Below are 5,363 nucleotides of genomic sequence, written 5' to 3' on the forward strand. Positions count from 1 at the left end.
GAGAAACCTAGACATCAAATATTCTAAGACTCAGGCTCAGTACTATCGTCATCAAGATCCATGATGTTGATCTTATAGGGTAGACGTTGAAATTCAACTTGGACTTTTTGATTTTGAGCATCAAAAGCATCCATTCGATTAGAGATGTAGTCTCGAAGAGAGAATAATTCATCCATGATCATCTGATTAGTAGGCATGGCAGCAGATGAAGATGACTCAGCATTAAATTCAGAAGGTTGAGGTTTAGGAGGATTAACAGAGACATTTGTAGTTGGATCAGTAGGTGTAGCTTGTCTATCACTTTGATGTTTATAGATTCTATCAATTTGGTCTCGAAAGAAAACCATTTTGTGGATCACGTCCACATCGATCTTACTATCGCATACATCGAGTGTGATTTTGTACTCACCAACAGTGGATACACCAAAATGCTCAAGTATGTTGGTGATGATGATTGCATAAGGCAAGGGGCTGTGAGTTTCTCACACAGACCACATTTGTCTTATTACTATCAAAGCCCCATTGATTTGAAGGTTATTCTTAAGGGCATACATCAATTGTAGTTCCATGTCATTAATTTGAGAATGATTTGAAAATTTTGGAATTATGACATAGCTAAGAAAGTAGGGAAGCAAATGATCTTCGAGATTGAGATTTCCTAGAGCAAGGATATCTCTACTCTTTATAGTTTCACCTAAAGTTTGTTGCTTAGTCATTTCAATTACCCGTTTAGAGAATCTACGCATTGAGTAGTAGAACTCTTTTCTATCATAATTATCTCATTCACATGCAAGACTGAAATTTTTTAGGCTACCTTGATATGGTATATTACAGCATATTGAACTGAAAGTTTTTATATCTAAAATAATTTCTTTTCCTTTCACTGAGGATGTTAAATGGTTTTTGCTTAAGTTCAAATTGCAGTAAAATACTTTAACAAGTTCAGGGTAGTAGGAATTTGATTCCTCATAGAAATCAAAGAGATTTTGTTGCCAAAGTAGAATAAGGAAATGGAAATCATCAAACTCAAAGTTACTTAACTTTCCATGTTGGACCAGACTGCGGCCGGGGAGCCTCCAACCACCAGGGAGTGTGAAGAGAAACAAGTGAGACACCACGTCTTTAACCAAAACCTTAAGGCATTAGTTCCATGGGTCTTTCCTTCTTATAAACTCTTTCACTCCTCCCCGCATATCCAATGTGGTACTTCACACTTGAATAAACCCAACAACCTCCCCCTCAAGTGTGGGTACCACACACTTTCCGGTCCGCTCCCCCTTGAGTCCACCATGTCCCAGCCGAACCATCGGCTCTGATACCACTTGTTGGAAATTCCTTATGATTGCTGAAATACCAATCCTAGGATCTTGAATTTAATGATTCTCACGCACATATATGAATCAAAGAGTGCAGTGTCATACCTGAATCCATGTTCCTAGATGTGCTCCTTTGATCTACGTTTCTAAAAGAGGTTTTGTGGTAAGATGGCCTTCCTCAACTAAATCCATGATTCCTCTTGGGACTTGCATTTTCACTCTGATGGGGGAGAGGAGAAAACTAAATTTGATTTGGTGTATTGGGGACCATAACCTTCCTGATGTGTTAACTAATAGGGTTCCCATTATCCTCTATGGGTTAACCTGATGGGTATCCACCCATTAAGCCCATATCCGTTATAACCTTTTAGAAATCTAAGGGGTGTCACTAATTAGATCACTTATAATGTAACCCCGAAAATAAATAGCTGATATCATTGTATCAAATATGTGATGCTCACCTTAATTAGAAATTTATAATTTCTAACAATCTCCCACTTGAGCTTCATATCTTCATGATACAATTATATCACAGGTTCTTTAGGCGCGCATCCGTATGCTATTTACGTTTAGACTTCTCCTTAATACAATCTGGTCCATCTCATATATCAACTATGGAACCACCGCGACTTTCATCACATTTAAGTGTGACTCGACCACGATGATCACCATATTAATATACTCAATGACATAGATCAAATATGGATGAGTGACATGGAAATTTCATGCAATGTGATCTCAAACATGTCTATTTCCAACTGGTCATTCTTTATTCTTTAGTGAGATCAATCCAAAGTCTTTAATTGCAACCGAATAGTTATAATGCACAATTTCAAAATGAAACGATAAACCATCAACTTTATTATGCATAAAAACTGTATATAATATCCAAAGCAAAACATAAAACATATAGACTCCCACTGAACTAAGGTACCCTAAGGAACAACACCCATATGAGCAACATGCTCATGAAAGACTTTAGGTTACATGAACTACAAGAATAGATGAGATCTAAAGTTTCATTTTCCAGTTTTAATTCATCTAATTCTTTTTGTAATTGGCTTATTTTTTGTTCGTTTATCAGGATTATTCTTTTCCTATCAATGTTAATTCTAGCCAATTTCTTTAATTCATCATGCAACTCGACATAAGCATCATACAATACATCATAAGGAGGTGAATCATTCGAAGTGGATGAGGTGTCAGAATATACCTCATCATTGCCCTTGCATGAGTCTGAATTTGTATTGATGTCAGATCTGGCCATCAGACACAGCTTTGCTGACTCCTCCTCACTATAGGTGCTCGATGTCGATTCCTCCTCAGGTACATCCCAAACGATGTAAGCTTTCTTGGATTTGAAGTCCCTGGGAGTGCTCTTCTCTGAATCAACCTTCTTTAGGTAGGTTGGACACTGAAACCTCATGTGCCCTACCTTTCCACACTCATGGCAAGTGAAGCGATCCTTGTTATTCTTGCCTTTACTGGTTGACTCTTTCGCTTCCTTCTTTTGAAACTTTTTGAGTCCTCCTTTTCTTTTAATGAATTTGCTAAATTTTCGGACTAGGAGACCCATAGTTTCATCATCTAGATCGGAATCAGATTCATCATCAATTTTCTCTTCTTTGTCTTTGGAGGTCGTGGCCTTCAAAGTGATGCTCTTCTTCTTCCGGTCTGATTCTTCATTCATGGTCAAGCGACCCAACTCCATTTCATGCTCTTGAAGTTTTCCAAATAAAGTAGCTAAAGGCATAGAATCTAAATCTTTAGACTCAACAATTGCAGTCACCTTTGGTTGCCATCTCCTGTCAAGACAACGCAAAACTTTATTAGTTAGTTCACCTCTAGCAAATGATTTATCGAGAGCAACTAAATGGTTGACAATATGAGTGAATCGCTTTTGCATATCACATATTGATTCGCTTGGTAACATGCGAAACAACTCATATTCGTGGGTCAGCGCGTTCAGTCTTGCGCGCTTGACTTCGCTAGTGCCTTCGTGAGTCACTTGTAAAGTGTCCCACATTTCTTTCGCATTATGGCACTGCGAGACCCTAAAGAATTCATCATATGATAGGGCCGATGTGATGATGTTTTTGGCGCGCAGGTTATGCTGGACCTTTTTGCGCTCATCATCGGTCCATAAACTTTTCGGTTTATCTTTAGGTTGATCGTCCACAAGATGTTGTGGAACGTAAGGGCCGTTGACTACGGATTCCCAAATATCCGAGTCTATGGCCTCAATAAAAATTTGCATGCGCACTTTCCAGTAGGCATACCCTTCACCACTGAATATTGGTGGTCGATTAATGGATGACCCATCACCACCAAATGGATTTGAAGAACCCATTCCTTTTCCCTTTAGGATCACGAATACGCGGTTGAGCTAGCACTTCGTACTAGCTCTGATACCACTTGTTAGGTATCAGTGGTTACAATACACCTAGAAGGGGGGGGTTGAATAGGTGTCGCGGTTAGAATTACCGCTTTTCGCAAATCAACACTTAATGCTGAATCAACCCTATTTAATCGATTAAGGAGAAAAGGATAATCGATTATAAGCACAGTCTTAATCGATTAACACAAAAAACAGTTTTAAACAGAAACTATTTTAATCGATTAATAGAAACAGTATAATCGATTAACACAGGAATATTAATCGATTAAACAGAACCAGTAAGCAATTACAGAAACGATTAAATGCGAAACAAATAACCGATAACAGAACGAATACAGAGCTTACAAATTTGTATATCAGAATAGCTTGCAATACAACAAAAGAACAGAATGTATTAGTTGAATCAAATATACAAATTAAATCGATTGAAAAACAGTAAAGAGAGAGAGAGAAACAAATCCTGCAAATCGAATTTTTATCCTGGTTCGTTTGCTGTCCACTGCAAACTACATCCAGGCCTCCCGGCTGACTTGGGAGATTTCCTTCACTATAATCGAATCAATGTAATTTACAAACACATTATCCAATTACAACACTTAGCAAATGACAAGAAATCAAAGAAACTATCCAATGGTTTGACTCCCTTCCTACCGATAAAGAAAACGTTTCTTTCGGCGTAGCCCCAGCCAAAGAATCTCTCGTTCTTTCCTTTTCTTACACTCTAAGCTATGAAGAAACACACAATCTCTACTGGTGATACGACACCAAGAGATTCCCTTTCACAACAATTACACAAGAATTACAAGAGTAATATTAAGCTATACCTAAGCTCAAATACAACATGAAGGCTTTACTCTAATGCACATTTAACACAAACACATGTGAAATGACAAGTATTAGTTATGAAAACAGAAGTTACAGAATTATAAAATTCATGAAAAACGCATCAAAAATATGCATGAACATGTGAGGGAAAACATGAGAGATTATAACATGAAATGCACTCAATCCTAAAGCAAGGAATCTCTCATTTCTAAACTCACTAATGCAATTAACAAATAGATGCAGCAATTAACACGTAGAATGCTCTAACTCTCTAATAAATGCAACATGCAACTTATGAGATTAATTCTGAAAACGCAGTTTATAAAGAATCAGTCCAGAACCCCAGATAATCGATTAAATACCTTCTTAATCGATTAACGGGACTAAAAATCATAACTGATTCTGTTTTTCAGTTTTTCAGTTTTAACAACTTAAAAATCAGTTAGGTTAATCGATTAACGTAAACCTTTAATCGATTAACTGCATTACAAAAACGTGTTCCAGTAGCAACCACTTTTCACAGCAGTTGGGTTAATCGATTAAAGGTATGGTTAATCGATTAACACTAAATAAAATGTGTATTTTCAAATAGAAAACATCGAATATGTTATGCACTTAGATAATACATGTTTGACACTTAGTTTTATGCCTAGAATGCATATATACATGTATTTATGTAATGCATGAACATATTATCAAATGAACATATCTCATGGATGAAATGATTTAAAGATAAATGCATATGAGACATGTTTTAGGTGCCCTAAGCCTTCGACTCAACTTAAACTAGAAACTAGTCTAAGCCTAGTACCAAATAAAAGACT

The sequence above is a fragment of the Lupinus angustifolius genome, chromosome LG19, assembly GCF_001865875.1.
Source record: "Lupinus angustifolius cultivar Tanjil chromosome LG19, LupAngTanjil_v1.0, whole genome shotgun sequence".
In the NCBI taxonomy this organism is placed as follows: Eukaryota; Viridiplantae; Streptophyta; class Magnoliopsida; order Fabales; family Fabaceae; genus Lupinus; species Lupinus angustifolius.